At 47.0% G+C, this 20,027-nt stretch overlaps 1 long non-coding RNA gene across 1 annotated transcript; it reads right to left on the reverse strand.

Moving 5' to 3' along the window:
• Positions 1 to 394: 394 nt before the first annotated feature.
• On the reverse strand, positions 395 to 19,741 carry LOC149127353 (uncharacterized). Its single transcript, XR_016230751.1, has 3 exons — positions 15,688 to 19,741; positions 15,329 to 15,415; positions 395 to 428 (listed from the first exon to the last, which is right to left on the reverse strand). It is a non-coding gene; the product is annotated as an uncharacterized LOC149127353 (long non-coding RNA).
• Between the last annotated feature and the right edge of the window lie 286 nt (positions 19,742 to 20,027).

The following is a 20,027-nucleotide window of genomic DNA, read 5'->3' on the forward strand; positions in this document are numbered from 1 at the left end:
AATCCCCGGATGCCTGCAACTGCCAGAGCTGGGCCAGTCTAAAGCCAGGAGCCTGGACCCCAATCCAAGACCCCCACAAGGGTGGCAGGGACCCAATTAACTGAGCCATCACCTGTGGCCTCCCAGGGTACACATCAGCAGGAAGCTGGAAGTGGAAGCAGGGCTGAGACTTGAACCCAGGCACTCTGATACGGGATGTGGGATTCCCAAGCAACATCTTTCTTAAGATTTTATTTTATTTATTTGAATGGCAGACTTACTCAGAGAGAGGGAGATCTTCCAGTAGCTAGTTCACTCCCCAAGTGGCCACAATGGCCAGGGCTGGACCACACTGAAGCCAGGAGCTTCTTGTGGGTTTCCTACATGGGTGCAGGGACCCAAGCACTTGGGCCATCTTCTGCTGCTTCCCCAGGTGCATTAGCAGAGAGCTGCATCAGAAGTGGAACAGAAGAGACTCAAACCAGTACCCAGATGGGATCCCATCATCCCAGACCATGGCTTTACCTAGGCTACACCACAAAGCCAGCCCCTTTTTGGCTTTTAAAAATTTATTTATTTTGAAAGAGTTCAGAGAAAGAGGTAGGGGGAGAACAGAGAGGTATCTTCCATCTGCTGGTTCATCCCCCAGATGGCCGCAATGGCCAGAGCTGGGCCAGGCTGAAGCCAGGAGCTTCATCCTGGTCTCCCACATAAGTACAGGGGTTCAAGCACTTGGGCCATCTTTGACTGCTTTTCCCAAGCCATCAGCAGGGAATTGGATTGAAAATGGAGCAGCCAGGATTCAAACCAGTGGCCACATGGGATGCCAGTGTCGCAGGAAGCAGCTTCACTCGCTATGCTACAATACTGGTGTCCCCAAGCACCATCTTAACTCCTGTGCCAAACACCTACCCCAGAAAATACTTAAATTATTATGTTGGAAGTATTTGGCAATTTTGCTTCAAAAGCAAAATTTGCTTCAAAAAAATACATAGTTCCTATTGATAAATTTACCCTCAAATTTGTCTTTGAAACTTACCCAAAAAAAACACTCTTGAGGACAGACCAAGATGGCAGCTGAGTAATACAGTGACCATTCTCCCACAAAGACACAAATTTGAACAGCTATTCATGCATCAGATCACCCTCAAAGAGTTAAGGAAGCCAGGGGAGAGACCACAGTACAGAGTTTTAATGTAAAAAGAAAGTAAGCGTTGAAGCAAGCAAGAAGGAGAGACTTGCCCACGTCATCCCTCCCCAGCTCCAGGGAGCACAGTGTAGAGAGACAGGCCTCCTGCTTTGGGGAGGCTGAGAGAATTCTGTCCAGTACCAAGCCTACTCCCGTGACAGCTAGAGTTGGAGAAGGTCCCATGGCTTCCGCCCTTAGGCCAGTACCTGCAGACTGAGTTTTTAGACTCTCCTTAGCAAATTAGTCAAAAGACCATCTCCACCACCACCACCACCCACAGCCTCCAGTAAACACTGGAGCAACACTTCAGTCACTGCAGAGCAGGGTGGGAAAATGAACTTGGGACTTAGCCTTGAAGCTCAGTGCAAGCCTGCTGCACTGAGATACAGAGGCAGGTAACAGCCAAAGGTGTTTCCTCCGAGCAGTTCTCACACATGCAGACTCAAGATCTGCCCCAGCTTCAGGAAGAGACCCATGCCCTGGTGGATGGACTGATGTCATCCTATATCACCAGCAGCCTTGTGCAGGCCTAGTGTATACTGACAAGACTGTGCAGAGGGGCCAGCACTGTGGTGTAGTGGGCTAAGCCGCCTGCAATGCAGGCATCCCATTTGGGCGCCATTTCAAGTACTGGCTGCTCCACTTCCGATCCAGCTCTCTGCTATGGCCTGGGAAAGCAGTGGAAGACGGCCCAAGTCCTTGGACCCCTGCACCCATATGGGAGAACTGGAAGAAGCTCCTGGCTCCTGGCTTTGGCCTGGCCCAGCTCTGGCCATTGCAGCCATTTGAGGAATGAACCAGCAAATAGATCTTAAAAAAAAAAAAAAAAAGACTGTGCAGAATCCAGTGACTGTGGGGCCCAAGTGTGACCTACCTCAGTATCAGCCTAGGCAGCCAAGAGACTGCCTCTGCCACCCCTCTTCTAACCTCCTGCAGACAACTGAGCAAGACTCCAACTGCTAGGGAGCAGGGTGAGAAAGTGAGCATAGAACTTTACTTTGAAGCTCTGTGTCGGTACCACTGCAGCAGAACCCAACACCAGATGGAGGACACAGGTTTATTTCTCCAGGCAAGTACTCCCAAAGGCTCTAGGCCTGCCCTGACACAGATGGATACCTGCACCTTGGGAGAACCATGAGTGTTTGAGCTTGCATCACCCCCAGTCTCATGCAGGCTAGAAATGCATCCAAAGACAGTGCAGAGCCCTGTGGCTGTGCGACTCAGGTGCAAAACAGCTTAGTGTCCATCTGGAACTATCTTCACCACCTCTCCTCCAACCATGGCCCAGAAAACAAGCAGCAAGACTCCAGGCACCAGGGTGTTAGGCAACCATGTGAGTACAGTACTGCATCTTGGATCTGGTGAGATCGTAATTGGGAAGAATGTAATGGTCCCTGTCCTCAGAACAGTGCTCACAGATGTAGCCTCTGAGTCTTTCCCCAGTCTCAAATGGAGACCAGTGACGGCGGTCAGTTTGAGTTATAACAGCATCAGCTGTGGAGGGTTGCATTAACCACAGGGCCACTTTATCAATAGGCAGCCCATAGTAAAGTGGGTGTGACCCGACTCCTGATTTTGGAGAAATGTAATAGGTTCTGAGTCTCATCTGTCATTGCAGCACAGGTGTGAACAGGACTGCTCGCTCCGTTCCTCCAGCCCTAGGCAGAATAAGATGGAGACAGCAATTGCTTGGGGGCAGAATAGGTAAACAGCTGCAAAGACAGTGAATAAAAACCTGGGTCTGGCACTGAAGGTAACCAAGCACCCCTGCTGGACACTGGGCTGGTGCTAGTGTCATGCTAACCCCACTCCCTCCCAATGAGCACCCTTAAGATCCTTCCAGGACTCCAAGCTATAGTGGACTGAGAGCCGGCACCACCAGGATCCAGGACCCTGCCCCCTGTGCTGCTACCAAGACCAAACACCACCACTAGGACTGAGAGGAGCACCCCAACCCTCACTGCCACCGCTATTGATTGCTGTACAAAAAGATACAGGGAGATCAGACTACAGCATTCATTCGGAGCCAGAGCCAAAATAGCTGACCTAACTGACCCCCAGAAAACATATCATGACTAGTGGGGAGAAAATGGCAGATTAGGGAGGGGCAGGCTACACAGGGCTGGGAAGAAAAAGTACACAGAATAAGGTAGGAGGTGCATGCTCAGGGAGAAGAGAAGAGGCAAACCACCCAGGAAGCCCCAGGGGAGGAGGGGAAACAGCTTGAAACCGCATGGTGAGTGCTGGCACGCACACAGAGAGCCTGAGCTGGTGGCACTGTTGGGATGGGGGGAGGGGGAGTAGGTCTGCACTAATCCCTGGGGATAGAGCCAGGGGGAGTGTGGGGCGGTATGGACCGCAGCCTGCGATTACCAGCTATCGCCTGGGGTCCTGATGAATGTGAAGGGAGACAACTGATTCAATAACATCTCTCCAAAACAAGATCCGTGACCCGTGACCCCCGGCTGGGAGAGGGGGCAGGCATGTACAAAACAGATCACTGAGACGGGACACGGGAGCACACTGCCGCCAGCAGCGACGGGCAGACATTGGACCAGGGACTCTAGTGTGTGTGTGATCCAGAGCTACCAACGCAGGGAACAGCACCCAGTGTCCCAGAGCTCAATGGGCAGGTGGCCCAGCAAATATGAAAAACAAAGGAGCACCCGCACCAACAGCGCCCTCTTGTGTCCGCGTCTGTGGGACCTCTAAACACAGGGGCCTGGGGCCTCTGTAGCTGCAAGAAAAGGTGTAGGCATAGCTGGCTTTGGAGTTGCAGCACGCCCAAGGGGGATGTCACCCTGGAAACCAGCCCCACTCCAGAGCATTAACCAGAGCCCCAGGGCCACATCCACCACACCCTCCTGGCATTCACAGAAAGGGCAGACACTCCACAAAATCACACAAGTGTAACTCCAAAGATAAAAACTGACAGAAGAAAAAAAATTAAAAATCAACCCCACAAATGGTGAAAAACAAGAGTGGACATTCAACAAATAAGAATAAAGATGCCACCATGACACCCACAGAGGAACAAAACAATATTCAATATTAGAATGTGAAAATGAAGAGATCAAGGACATTCCAGAAATAGAATTCAGAAAATTAATCATAGGATTACTAAAAAGAAAAAAATCAGAAGCAAATCCACAATCTAAAGAAAACCATATATGACATGAATGAAAATTTTTCCCATGAAATTGAGAACATAAAGAGAAATCAAAATGAAATTTTAGAAATGAAGAATTCAATGGGTCAAATAAAAATGCACTGGAGGCCGGCACCGCTGCTAAATAGGCTAATCCTCTGCCTGCGGTGCCGGCACACCAGGTTCTAGTCCCAGTCAGGGCGCCGGATTCTTTCCCAGTTGCCCCTCTTCCAGGCCAGCTCTCTGCTGTGGCCAGGGAGTGCAGTGGAGGATGGCCCAAGTGCTTGGGCCCTGCACCCCATGGGAGACCAGGAGAAGCACCTGGCTCCTGCCCTCGGATCAGCGCGGTGCGCCGGCCACAGCGCACCAGCCGTGGCGGCCATTGGAGGGTGAACCAACGGTAAAGGAAGACCTTTCTCTCTGTCTCTCTCTCTCACTGTCCACTTTGCCTGTCCAAAAAAAAAAAAAAATGCACTGGAAAGTTGTAACAGCAGACTTGATGAGGCAGAAAAAAGAATATCTGAACTAGAAGACAAATCCTTGGAAAACTTATAGTCAGAACAAAATAAAAAAATAGAAAACTTAAAACCAGTGTTGGAGACCTATGGGATACCATCAAACAACCAAACACACAGTTCTTAGGAGTTCCTAAAGGAGTGGAAAAAGAGAAGGGAATAAAAAGCCTATTCATTGAAATCGTTACAGAAAATGTCCCCAACTTGGACAGAAAGAGATGTTCAAACAGAGGTAGCAATAGAACCTCTAACAAACATGACGGGGAAAGACCCTCACCATGACACTCTGTACTCAAACTTTCCACAGTAAAGCATAAAGAGGGAGGAGTTCCAAGATGATGGAGTAGGGAGGGAGCTTACTGCTCTAGTCCAGGAGAAGTAGTTTAAAATAAAGTGGAAAGAGTAAAGTCTCAGAGAAGAGTCAGGAAGAAAACAGCAGAGGAAACTGCAAATTAGAGGGACAGGGTTCTGATTAAAAAAAAAAAAAAAAAAAGGAGATTTACATGAAGTTTATTCTGATCAGCTGAGCTCCTCTCTTCAAAGGAGACCAGTTCCTGAGCACTAGCCCCAATTTTGCTTATTCTCCAATTTTGGTTTGTTGTTTTTGATGTTCTAGGTCCTTGAGATGAATTGACAGCTATTTATTTGTTATCATTCCAGTTTCTTCATGTAGGCACTGATTGCTTTGAATTTCCCTCTTAACACTGCTTTTGCTGTGTCCCATAGGTTTTGATATGATGTATTATCATCTTCATTTATTTCCAGAAAGTTTTTGATTCTTCTTCTGATTTCTTCTATGACCCACTGTCCATTCAGGAGTATGTTGTTCAGATTTACATGACACTCCCAAAAGAATACATTTCAATACTAGATTGTGAAGATGATAAGATAGAAGAAATCTAAGAAATGGAATTCAAAAAATTATCATATGATGACACAGAAGTAATCAGAAGCAAATTCACAAACTTCTGAAATCCATACAGGACATGAAAGAAAATTTCTCCCATGAAATTGAGATCTTAAAGAGAAATCAAAATGAAATGAAGAATTCAATAGAACAAATAGAAAATACAGTGGAAAGCCTTAACAAAAGAATCAGAAGAAAAGAATATCTAACTTAGAAGACAAAGCACAGGAAATTATACAGTCAAATCAAAAACAAGAAGAGGAAATTAGAAAACTAAAAAACACTATTGGGAATCTACAGGATACTATCAGATGACCCAGTATATGGGTTCTAGGAGTTCCTGAAAGTGTGGAAAGAGAGAAAGGATTAGAAGGCCTTTTTAGTGATATAATAACAGAAAATTTCCCTAATTTGGAGAAAGAAAGGGACATCCAAGTACAGGAAGCACACAGAATCCTTAATAGATATGACCAGAAGAGATCTTCACCACGACACATTGTAATCAAACTCACCACAGCAAAACATAAAAAAAAGCTTCTAAAATGTGCATGAGAGAAACACTACATTACTTTGAGAGGATCTCCAATTAGACTCACAGCGGACTTCTCATCAGAAACCCTACAGGCTAGGAGAGAATGGTGAGATATATTTCAAGTCTTAAGAGAAAAAAGAAAAAACTGTCAACCCAGAATACTATACCCTGCAAAGCTCTCGTTGATGAATGAAGATGAAATAAAGACCTTCCATAACAAACAGAAATTGAATTTGTCACCACCCTTCCAGCCCTACAAAGGATGCTTAAGGATGAGCTGCACACAGAAACACAGGAACATGGTCATCACTATGAAAGAAGGTAAAGGAAGAAAATCTCTCAGTAAAAGTCCAAAGGAAATTAAAGGTAAAAAGTAGGAATAGTTTTGGAAAAATGGCAGGGCAAAGTCGTTACTTATCAATAGTCACTTTGAATGTAAATGGCCTCAATTCTCCAGTTAGCAGACATAGACTGGCTGAATGGACTGAAAAACAAGACCCAGCTATTTGCTGCTTACAAGAAACACATCTGGGCCAGCACCGCGGCTCAATAGGCTAATCTTCCACCTGCAGCGCCGGCACACCAGGTTCTAGTCCCGGTCGGGGCACCAGATTCTGTCCCTGTTACCTCTCTTCCAGGCCAGCTCTCTTCTGTGGCCCAGGAGTGCAGTGGAGGATGGCCCAAGTCCTTGGGTCCTGCACCCGCATGGAGACCAGGAGAAGCACCTGGCTCCTGGCTTCAGATCAGCACGGTGTGCCAGCCACAGCGCGCCAGCCGCAGTGGCCATTGGGGGGTGAACCAACGGAAAAGGAAGACCTTTCTCTCTGTCTCTCTCTCTCACTGTCCACTCTGCCTGTCCAAAAAAAAAAAAAAAAAATCCACACACACACATCTGACCAACAAAGATACAAGCAGACAGAAAGTGAAAAGATGGAAAAAGATAATCCATATTAACAGAAAACAAAAAAGAGCTGGTATCGCCATCCTAATATCAGACAAACAGACTTTAACATAACAACTGTTAAAAGAGATGAAGAAGGGGGGCTGGCACTGTGGCACAGATTAATCCTCTGCCTGAGACGCTGGCATCCCATATGGGCGCCGGGTTCTAGTCCTAGTTGCTCCTCTTCCAGTCCAGCTCTCTGCTGTGGCCTGGGAAGGCAGTGGAGGATGGTCCTAGTCTTTGGGCCCCTGCACCCATATGGGACACCAAGAAGCACTTGGCTCCTGGCTTCAGATTGGCACAGCTCTGGCTGTTGTGGCCATTTGGGGAGTGAACCAGCGGATGGAAGATATCTCCTTCTGTCTCTCCCTCTGTCTGTAACTCTACCTCTCAAATAAATAAAATCTTGAAAGAAAGAAAGAAAGAAAGAAAGAAAGAAAGAAAGAAAGAAAGAAAGAAAGAAAGAAGAGCCGGCGCCGCGGCTCACTAGGCTAATCCTCCGCCTTGCGGTGCCGGCATACCAGGTTCTAGTCCCGGCCGGGGTGCGGATTCTGTCCCGGTTGCCCCTCTTCCAGGCCAGCTCTTTGCTGTGGCCAGGGAGTGCAGTGGAGGATGGCCCAAGTGCTTGGGCCCTGCACCCCATGGGAGACCAGAATAAGTACCTGGCTCCTGCCATCGGATCAGCGCAGTGTGCTGGCCGCAGCACACCAGCGGCGGCGGCCATTGGAGGGTGAACCAACGGCAAAGGAAGACCTTTCTTTCTGTCTCTCTCTCTCACTGTCCACTCTGCCTGTCAAAAAATAAAAAAATAAATAAAAATAAAAAAAAGAAAGATGAATAATGGTACTATGTAATGATTAAGGGATTAATCCAACAGGAAGATGTGACTATAATAAACGTTTATGCACCCAAATACAAGGCTCCTGGCTATGTAAAAAAAAATATTAATGAATCTAAAGGGAGATTTAGACTCCAATACAAGAATAACAAGAGACTTCAATACCCGATGTGGGGAGCAACTCGGACTAGACTAAGTTACTGGAATTAAGACTTATTCTATGCATCTGCTCTCCCACAATATGGCGCTGGGAGAGGAGGCAACAGCTTCTACCCAGCTGCCTCTCACCAACTTGACAAGCTGCAGGAGCTGCTCCTGATTGGAGGAGAGCAGTGTACTCGGCGTGTGGGCAGCAGAGTTGGGATTGGTGGAAGAGGACTATAAAGGAGGAGAGAGACAACATGCACCAGGAACATCTAAGGGGAACATCTATCTGAAGGAACACCTGTGCAGCCCCCGAGAGAGCCGGCCGGCGGTGTGCCACTCCCCCGCGGAAGTGGGGAAAGTGGCTAGGGGGAACCGCCCTTCCACGGAGGTGGAAGGGTCGGTAGCCAACCTGGGAAGAACCAGCAGCAAACCCGGGGAGGGCCGAGCAGACAAAAGAACAGCGCAGGGTCCTGTGTCGTTCCTCCACGAAGACGGGGAGCGACAACCCGACTCTCACCAATTGACAGATCAACCAGAGAGAAAATCAACCAGGAAACAACAGAGCTAATCCACACTATAGACCAGATGGACCTAACATATATCTACAGATCCTTTCACCCCACAGAGGCAGAATACACATTCTTCTCATCAGTACATGGAACATTCTCTAGAATAGACCATATGCTATGCCACAAAGCAAGTCTCAGTATATTGAAAAAAAAAATCAAAATTGTTTCATGCACATTCTTGGACCACAATGAAATGAAATTAGAAATCAACTCAAGAATCTCTAGAACATATGTAAACACATGGAGACTTAGCAACATGTTTCTGGATAAAGAGTGAGTTATAGAAGTAATCAAAAGAGAAATCAAAACGTTTCTGGAAATAAATGAAGATGATAATACATCATATCAAAACCATGGGACAGGGCCGGCTCCGTGGCGCAGTGGGTTAATCCTCCGCCTGAGGTGCCAGCATCCCATATGGGTGCTGGTTCTAGTCTGGGTGCTCCTCTTCCAATCCAGTTCTCTGCTATGGCCTGGGAATGCAATAGAGGATGGCCCAGGTGCTTGGGCCCTTGCACCAACGTGGGAAACCTGGAAGAAATACCTGGCTCCTGGCTTCAGATCATTGCAGCTCCAGCCATCGTGGTCATCTGGGGAGTGAACCAACGGAGGGAAGACCTTTCTCTCTGTCTCTCCCTCTCACTGTCTGTAACTCTACCTCTCAAATGAATAAATAAATAAATATTTTTAAAAAAACCTATGGGACACAGCAAAAGCAATGTTAAAAGGGAAGTTCAGGCTGGCGCCACGGCTCAATAGGCTAATCCTCCACCTTGCGGTGCCAGCACACCGGGTTCTAGTCCCGGTTGGGGCACCAGATTCTGTCCCGGTTGCCCCTCTTCCAGGCCAGCTCTCTGCTATGGCCCGGGAATGCAGTGGAGAATGGCCCAAGTGCTTGGGCCCTGCACCCCATGGGAGACCAGGAGAAGTACCTGGCTCCTGCCTTCAGATCAGTGCGGTGCGCTGGCCGCAGCACACTGGTCATGCAGAAACTGGAAAGATACCAAATAAATGAGCTGTAAATTCATCTCAAGGACCTAGAACATCAACAACAGCAAACCAAACCCAAAACTAGTAGAAAGAAAGAAATAATTGAAATTAGAGAATAAACGAAATTGAAACAAAAAAATACAGAAAATCAGTGAAATAAAAGCTGGTTTTTTGAAAAAAAATAAACAAAATTGATACACCACTGGTGCATCTAACAAAAAAAAAGGATAAGACCCAAATCAATAAAATCAGAGATGAAAAACGAAATGTAACAACAGATACCACAAAAATAAAAAGAATCATCAGAAATTACTACAAAGAGCTTTATTTCAACAAACTAGGAAACCTAGAAAAAACAGATTCCTAGAAAGACATAATCTGCCAAAATTAAGTCATGAAGATACAGAAAACCTAAACAGACCAATAACCAAGACAGAGACTAAATCAGTAATAAACACCCTTCCAGCAAAGAGAATCCTAGGACCAGACAGCTTCACTGCTGAATTCTACCAGACATTTAAAGGAGAACTAATTTCAATTCTTCTCAGTCTACTTAAAACAATTAAGGGAAAGAATCCTCCAAAACTCCTACTATGAGGCCTGCAACACCTTAATACCAGAACCTGGAGAAGATGCAACAGAAAAAAAGAACTATAGACCAATATCTCAGATGAACATAGATGCAAAAATCCTCAACAAAGTATTAGCCAATTGAATCCAACAACACATCAGAAAGTACACTCACCCTGACCAAGTGACCCATGCAGGGATGGTTCAACATTTGCAAATCAATCAATGTGATACACCACATTAACAAATTGAAGAACAATAAACATATGATTGTCTCAATAGCTGCAGAGAAGGCCTTTGATAAAATACAACATCAACCCAGTTAAGAAATGTGCAAAGGACTTAAACAGATATTTTTCAAAAGAGTAACTCCAAATAGCCAACAGACACATGAAAAAAATGTTCAGGATCACTAGCTGTCAGGGAAATGCAAACCAAAACCACAATGAGATTTCACTTCATACCAGTTAGAATCAACAAACAACAAATGCTAGCAAGAATGTGGGGGAAAAGGTACCCTAATCTACTGTTGGTGGGAATTTTTTTTTTTTTTTTTTTTTGACAGGCAGAGTGGACAGTGAGAGAGAGAGACAGAGAGAAAGGTCTTCCTTTGCCGTTGGTTCACCCTCCAATGGCCGCCGCGGCCGGCGCGCTGCGGCCGGCGCACCGCGCTGATCCGATGGCAGGAGCCAGGAGCCAGGTGCTTATCCTGGTCTCCCATGGGGTGCAGGGCCCAAGCACCTGGGCCATCCTCCACTGCACTCCCTGGCCACAGCAGAGGGCTGGCCTGGAAGAGGGGCAACCGGGACAGAATCCGGCGCCCCGACCGGGACTAGAACCCGGTGTGCCGGCGCCGCTAGGCGGAGGATTAGCCTAGTGAGCCGCGGCGCCGGCCTGTTGGTGGGAATTTAAACTGGTAAAGTCACTATGGAAGACCGTGTGGAGATACCTCAGAAATCTGAAGATAGACCTACCATATGACCCAGCCATCCCACTCCTGGGAATTTACCCAAGGGAAATGAAATCAGCTTATGCAAGAGTTATCTATACCTCATGTTTATTGCAGCTCAATTCATAATAGCTAAGACATGGAATCAACTCAAATGCTCGTCAACCAAAGACTGGATAAACAAATTATGGTATATGTACACCAATTGAAGTCCAGGCTGCTCCACTTCCAATCCAGCTCTCTGCTATGGCTGGGAAAGTAGTAGAAGATGCCCAAGTCCTTGGGCTCCTGCACCCGTAGGAGACCCAGAAGAAACTCCTGGCTTCTACCTTCAGGTCTCTCTCTCTCTCTCTCTCTTTCTCTCTTTCTCTGCCTCTGCATAACTCTGCTTTTTAAAAAAGATTTATTTATTTTAAAAACTACAAAGACCCAGAATAACCAAAGCTATCTTGAACATAATGTTTTACAAAGCTACAGTAATTATGGGATGGGCGCTGTGGCGCAGCAGGTTAAAGCCCTGGCCTGAAGTGCCAGCATCCCATACAGGTGCTGGTTCTAGTCTCAGCAGCTCCTCTTCTGATCCAGCTCTCTGCTATGGCCTGGGAAAGCAGTAGAAGATGGCCCAAGTCCTTGGGCCCCTCCACCCATGTGGGAGATCCGGAAGAAGCTCCTGGCTTTGGATCAGCGCAGCTCCAGCCACTGCGGCCATCTGGGGAGTGAACCAGCAGATGGAAGACTCTCTCTCTGTCTCTACCTCTCTCTGTAACTCTTTCAAATAAATAAAAATACATATTTTTTTAAAAAGCTACAATAATTAAAACAGCATGGCCTTGGCATTAAAATAGACACATACACCAACATAATAGACCAGAGACCCAAAAAGTAACCCACCCTGCTAAAGCTAACTGATCTTCAACAAAAGGTGCTTATAACACACATGGAAAAAGGACAATCTTGTTAATAAATACTGTTGGGGAAACTGGATATCCACAGGCCTCTGCTCTCTCACCTTGTACAAAAAATCAACTCAAAATGGATTAAAGACCTAAATGTAAGCCCTAAAACTTCAAACTAATAGAAAAAAACATATAGAAACGCTTTGGATGTTATAATGGACAAGGATTTTTTGGATCCTTTTGGACTCCAAAAGCACAGCAAACAAGAGCAAAAATAGACAAATGGGATTTCAGCAAGCTAAGACGCTTCTGCACATCACAGGATACAATCAACGACCTACAGAATGAGAGAAAACATCTGTAAGCTATACCTCTAACAAGAATACAAAGTTAGACATCTAACCAGAATATTTAAGACAATCAAACAACCCAATACCCAAAATAAATAATCCAACTGAAAATGGAAACTAGATCTTAACAGACATTTCTCAATTGAAAACATACAAGTAACCAACAGGTACTGAAAAAATGCTCAGTATCACTAATCACCAGGGAAATGTGAATCAAAACCACAAAGAGATAACAACCTCATTCCAGTTAACTTGGCTGTTATCAAAAAGACAAACAATAACAAAGGCTGGCCAGGGCATGGAGAAAAGGGAACCCTTACACACTGTTATAGGAATGTAAATTAATATAGCCATTGTACGAAGATGCCTTAAAGAACTAAAACTACCACATAACCCAGAATTCCACTACTACATATATGTCCAAAGGAAATGAAATCACTCTGTTGAAAGGATTTGCATCCCCATATTTATTACGCCACTATTTACAACAGTCAAGAAATGGAAACAACCTAAAAGTCCATCAACTGATGAATAGATAAAGAAAAGGCGGTACACATACACAATGGAACACTATTCAGGCATACAAGGGATTTACCCTTGTCATTTGTAGCATCATGAATGAAAACAGAGGCCACCGTCTTATCTGAAATAAGCCAAGCACAGAGATAAGTACTACATGATCTTATTTATATGTGGAAAAGAGTTGATCTGGCCGGCACCGTGGCTCACTAAGCTAATCCTCAGCCTGCAGCACCAGCACTCCAGGTTCTAGTCCCAGTCGGGGCACTGGATTCTGTCCCGGTTGCCCCTCTTCCAGGCCAGCTCTCTGCTGTGGCCAGGGAGTGCAGTGAGGATGGCCCGAGCCCTTGGGCCCTGCACCCCATGGGAGACCAGGATAAGTACCTGGCTCCTGCCATCCGATCAGCGCGGTGCGCCGGCTGAGGCAGCCATTGGAGGGTGAACCAATGGCAAAGGAAGACCTTTCTCTCTGTCTCTCTCTCTCACTGTCCACTCTGCCTGTCAAAAAATAAAAAATAAAATAAATAAAATAAAAGAGTTGATCTAACAGAAAGCTTTATGTTGGGTCCCAAAGTTGGAGAGAGAAGGGAAGAGAGATAAAGAAATGATATTTAACAAGCACCAAACTACAGTTAGGTAGGAGTAAGAAGTTCTGTGTTATTTAGCACAGTAGGGTTACTATAGCTCATGTTTTATACATTCATTCCTCTTAAAAGGAGGGGGGGATTTTGAATGTTTTGAATCATAAAGAAATACTAAAAACTTAAAGAGATAGTTGTGCCCTGATTGGATCTTACACAGTGGATATATGTATTAAAACATCACATCTTTCCCCATAAATGTGTAAAATTTTTACGTGTCAGTTAAAAATAAAAAATTTCTTTTAAAAAAACCTATTTTATGGGATCTGATTCAAATAATTTCATCACAGATATCAAGCACCTACAGTCCACAGTATTATGTATAAGACACCACAGGAACAATGCAAAGATGACTAAATGACATGAATCCAGTCCTTCAAGGAGTGTAGTGAACAGGAAGTTACAACTTACAGGAAAATGATGAATTGTATGACTGAGTATATATTGACTACTGCAGCTTCAAATTGAGACAGAACAAAGTATCTCAGGACCAAAGCACTTATGTTAAATAGTGTAGTTCTATCACTTTTTCAAAAAAGATTTATTTATTTAAAAGACAGAGTGGCCGGCGCCGCGGCTCACTAGGCTAATCCTCCGCCTTGCGGCGCCGGCACACCGGGTTCTAGTCCCGGTTGGGGCGCCGGATTCTGTCCCGGTTGCCCCTCTTCCAGGCCAGCTCTCTGCTGTGGCCAGGGAGTGCAGTGGAGGATGGCCCAGGTGCTTGGGCCCTGCACCCCATGGGAGACCAGGAAAAGCACCTGGCTCCTGGCTCCTGCCACCGGATCAGCGCGGTGCGCCGGCCGCAGCGCGCCGGCCGCGGCGGCCATTGGAGGGTGAACCAACGGCAAAGGAAGACCTTTCTCTCTGTCTCTCTCTCTCACTGTCCACTCTGCCTGTCAAAAAAAAAAAAAAAAAGACAGAGTGAAGGGCTGGCACTGTGACACAGTGGGATAAGCCACAGCTGTAATGCTGTCATCCCATAAGAGCACTGGTTGGAGTCCCAGCTGCTCCACTTCCAATCCCGCTCCCTGCTAATGTGCCTGGGAAAGCAGCAGAAGATGGCCTAGGTGCTTGGGCCCCTGCACCCACATGGGAGACCCAGATGAAGCTCCTGGCTCTAGTCTGACCTAGCCCCTGTTGCTGCCATTTAGACAGTGAACCACCAGATGGAAGATATCTGTGTTGTTCTGCCTTTCAAATAAATAAATAAATCTTAAAAAAAAAAAAAAAAAAAAAAAAAAAGGAAGGGCCGGCACCTTGGCTCACTTGATTAATCCTCTGCCTGTGGCGCCAGCATGCCATATAGGCGCTGGGTTCTAGTCCCGGTTGCTCCTCTTCCAGTCCAGCTCTCTGCTGTGGCCTGGGAGGGCAGTGGAGGATGGCCCAAGTGCTTGGGCCCTGCACCCGCATGAGGTCCAGGAAGAAGCACGTGGCTCAAGGCTTCAGATAGGCACAGCGCCGGCCGTAGCAGCCATTTGGGGAGTGAACCAACGGAAGGAAGACCTTTCTCGGTCTCTCTCTCTCTCACTGTCTATAATTCTGTCAAAAAAAAGAAAAAAAGTGAGAGAGATCTTCCATCTGCTGGTTCACTCCCCAAAAGCCTGCAACATTTATGAAGCCATTTATGAAGGTTCATTTTGGCTCACCGTTTTGGAGGTTCACGGTCCATGATTCCTGGGACCCAAATGGTTCTATACCGTCTTCCGGGGCTAGAGGATGGCAATGCTGAACCACTGGGGAGGAAGATCACACAATGAGCCAGGAGGCAGAGACAAGTTAGGCCAACTCAGGTTTCTGTAACAAACCCTCTCTCTTGCCAGAGCACGCCCCCCAGAGACCCAAGGACCTCCCACTAGGCCCACGTCCTAAACCATGCAATTGGATCTTCTCCACACTTGTCCACTCTCACCCCATCCCCCACAGGGACCCAATCCACAACCCTTGGGATTTCAACATCTGCATAAGTAAAGCCCTAGCTCTCCAAGCCCTAGTGGCTGATACAGACCCAGATGATGAGAGTTCCAAAGCTGAAGACGGGATTTCAACTTCGTGCAGTTGCAGCTCGCCAGGCGCTGAGATCCAGTTTGGGCCTGGAAGCCAGGCCAGAGCGAAGAAGGCCTGAGCTAAAAGCAAGCCTTGACTTTGTTCTCCGCCTCGGCAGAAGCTCCTTGCCTTGGAGAGCAGCTGGCCACGTGGGCACACGGACTGTGTGAGGGAGAATCCCGGGAAGTAAAACGCGCTCCAGCCCTCCAGCTAGCTCCTCTGTAACTGCTCCGGGCGGGCAGTCATCCCGCTCCACACAGCCCCACCTTCATCAAACCTTATAGTCAGCCTCACCTTATCATTGCCCAGTCAGACCCGCTCTGCTCTCACCATGTCAACAGAGGGCGGCAGAGAGCAGCAAGCCCGAGCATGCTCCCTGCTGCCGACCCACAAGCTTTATAAGCAGTGTTCACAATCATCCTACCCTTCTTTTCCCTGAATCCTTCCTGCCTGTTTTATAAATCCCACACTCCGGCTACGTGTTAAGCGAATGTTGGAATTTCCTATTTGCATTCAAAATCCTGAATGCCAAGCTCAAGTCTGGGACCTGCTATGTATCAGCACTCGTGACCTTGGTCAGGTTGCTGAACTTCCCCATTCCTTCAAGTTCTCATCCAGAAAACGGGAATAATAATATCAGGAATAGATAAGCTACCGCACATAAAGCAGCATAGTACCCAATAGATACAGGCTTAGTGTTATATTAGGAATCACTATACAGAATACTGAAGTCAGGAAGGAGCAGTTACTAGGGACCTGGCATAGGTCTCACTGGTGCACACTAGATTTTGCCAGCACTGCTGGAACATAGCGCCACCAACTGCTGACTTATTCGGGGGTTTACTGTCACACAGTTCTGGAAACTGAAGTCGAATCAAGGTGTTGGCACAGGGCTGTGAGGGTAGGGCTGTCCCAGGCCTCTCTCTATGGCTGTAGATAGTTGTCTTCATGCTCACATGGGGCTCTCTGTAGAAGAGGTCTAGCTCCAAATTTCCCTTGTCAGGGGGACACAGTCATACAGCATTAGGGCCCATCCTACTTACCTCACTATAACTTAATTCCTATACTAAGTATCTGCAAATAAGGTCATGCCAAGGTCCCGGGGGTCAGGAGTGCAATGTACCTCCTGGGGAGAAAAATAATTCAACATATCATACTAGATATGATGGGCAAGGGACAAGCTACCTTCATGCAAGTATTTTGATGGAATTTCTCAAAAGATGCATTCATTAGTCCTATCCAGTAATAGCTGATCATACGATGGTTCTTCAAAAAATTCAAAGAAAACAGAATAAAAAATATGCTGATGCAAAAGCACTTTTAAAATCCCAGCATGGTTTTTCCACACACTTTCCATAAACCTCATGAATACCACTCATATGGATGAACTATGCAGGTAGGTACATGTAAAGCGGTCGGTAAAATAACAGGTTAAGGGCCGGAGCTGTGGCTCACTTGGTTAATCCTCCGCCTGTGGCATTGGCATCCACAGGGGTCTAGTCCCAGTTGCTCCTCTTCCAGTCCAGCTCTCTGCCCCAGGAGGGCAGTGAAGGATGGCCCAAGTGCTTGGGGCCTGGCTTTGGATTGGTGGCCATTTAGGGGAGTGAACCAACAAAAGGAAGACCTTTCTCTCTGTCTTTCTCACTGTCTATAACTCTACCTATCAAATAAATAAATTAAATAACAGGTTAAATCAACTATCTCCATGGTGACTGATTTAGGAAGACTATTGACTGTGCTCCAAGAAGACAAAGTATTTCTATTCTGTTTACTTCAAATATCACTTTGATAAACTCAGGCAAAGAAATGTTAGTTTCCTGGTATTTGGAGAAAACGGTGTCTGCTAGATAAGTAAAACTGAACATAGATTGGCCCACAGATTTTCATCCTAAGGTTATAAAAGCTTGGTTTTCTGCCTTTGGTATCTCTGGGTCAGTACTTCCCAAGCTGTGTTCCTCAGGATGTCTACGCCACCTGAGAAATACCTAGACACAGCTCTCCCTAAAGAGGTAGTAAAGAACCCTACTTCTGAAACCCTGGGAGGGCCCTGGTGGTCAGAATTCCTTTCTTGCACAATCAAGGGGCCCCACCCAAAGCCGGTGCTCCTGGACAAGCAGAGCCTGGAGGATGACTACGTCTCGCTGGAGATGGATAAGCACACATTGCCTGAGTTAGTGCCCAGAGACGTCGAGGGGGCTCAGACACCACTCACCCTGACAGGGACAGAATTCTTCCCGGCAACTGCAGAATGTGAATGAAGCCAGCTTTTTGTTGGCAGCTGCCTGTTCTGATCGTCATTATCTGTTTTTAGATTTGGGTCAGGTGAGGGACACAGACACTCACTCCCCTTTCCCCAACCTGCTGAAAAACTCAGCAGTCATAGGGGAATACAGGTGTCCCTCCCCTCCCCATCCCAACTTCCTGTCCACAACAACCTAAAGAAGCTACAGAGAAGGGACAACAGCCCCACCCAACCAAGCGCACTCAAGGACTCAGATGTCCCGCAAGGGAAAGAGAAAGAAGCCGCTGCTGAAGATCTCACCGGAAGGGAAGCTGAAAGTGGCCAACCCTGAGATCCAGGCTCTTTGAATAGTGTGCTCCAAGTTACGTGTTAGCAGCAGTGCTGGAACCAGACACCAGGTCTCTGGCTATCTGTATGGACTTGCCACCCCTTCACAACAGCAAGACCCAAACCCCCTGGAAGGTAGGAGGGCAAGAGCCAGCGGTTGCTTATGGAAAAACGGGCTCTGCTCCCCCTTGAGGGGCACTGTAGTTCCAGGGCAGTGCAAAAGGCCCTCAGTTGCCAGTGTAGTCAATTCTTCTCAGAAATGCTGAACTCCTTACTGGCATCTACAACATAATCAGGTCATGTGAAGGGGCAGTTGTGAAACTTCGTAAAAGTTTTACAGAAATTATGTGAGGGAGTCCTAAAGCAGTAACAAAAAAGAATCCATCCTTCAAAGAAGGACGCACCCTGACAAAATCTGCCTGAGACAGAGGGAAGCCAGCTTAGAGTTCCCAAAATGTTTACGCTATGTATGCTACTATAGCCACCAGAGATTTTTTCTCTTTCAAAGTCTCTCTCTCTCTCTCTCTCTCTCTCTCTCACACACACACACACACACACACACATACACACACAGTTGTTTTCTTTTTGAAAGTCTCTCTTTTCCAGAGAGAGAAACATCTCCCACAGGGATGGCAGGGATAGAACTACTTCCAACTACTTGAGCCACCAGCTGCTGTCTCCCAGGGGGTGCATCTGCAGGAAGCTGGCGTCAGAAGTGCAGCTGGGACTTGGGAACCCAGAGGTGGGATGCGGGTATCACAGTGGCTTCTTAACAACTGCGCCAGACACCTGCCCCTTGGGGAAGTTTCTGAGGCCTGGGCAGACAGACATTCCACAGAGCCTGGAAGATTCTGTTTTATGCATTCGTGCTCAAGACTAGGATGAATACGCTTAACAGGAAATCTTTTTCTTTCCGAAAAGAATTCTCAAAGTAAAGGCAAGTGTGAAGTATCAGTGTGAGGACTGTGCTTCTTGTTTTTCCTTAGTGCACAGGGCAATTGAGAGGCGAGACTGAAAGCGCTGCCTTCGACCTGGTGCCCGCTCTGCGTTCTCTTTCCCCTTCTCTCACAAGAGTGGGGCTGACAGTGGGGATGGTCTTTCGTTTGTTCACTTCTAGATCAGCAAATCATCTCTAGCTATTCACCTGCTCATGTGAACACACACTACTAGCTGCATCTTCCGGTCCTGTATGGAAATGTCTGGTCTTGCCTAAGACAGAAAACCAGAGAGGCGCAAAAGCAGGTGTTTAACTCTGGTCCTAACAACACCTCCAGCAGCGCTTCTTGAGTTTTAACGTGCACAGGAGAAACCAAGGATCCTGTGAAAAGGCAGATTCTGGTTCAGCAGAGCCGGCTTGGGGCTTGGGAGTCTGCATTTCTTTTTTTTTTTTTTTTTTTTTTTTTTGACAGGCAGAGTGGACAGTGGGAGAGAGAGACAGAGAGAAAGGTCTTCCTTTGCCGTTGGTTCACCCTCCAATGGCCTCCGCGGCCAGCGTGCTGCGGCCAGCGTACCGCGCTGATCCGATGGCAGGAGCCAGGTACTTCTCCTGGTCTCCCATGGGGTGCAGGGCCCAAGCACTTGGGCCATCCTCCACTGCACTCCCTGGCCACAGCAGAGAGCTGGCCTGGAAGAGGGGCAACTGGGACAGAATCCAGCACCCTGACCGGGACTAGAACCCGGTGTGCCGGCGCCGCTAGGCGGAGGATAGCCTAGTGAGCCGCGGTGCCGGCTTG

This window comes from Oryctolagus cuniculus, chromosome 3, assembly GCF_051225735.1.
Source record: "Oryctolagus cuniculus isolate XC-2025 breed Fujian yellow rabbit chromosome 3, ASM5122573v1, whole genome shotgun sequence".
NCBI lineage: Eukaryota > Metazoa > Chordata > Mammalia > Lagomorpha > Leporidae > Oryctolagus > Oryctolagus cuniculus.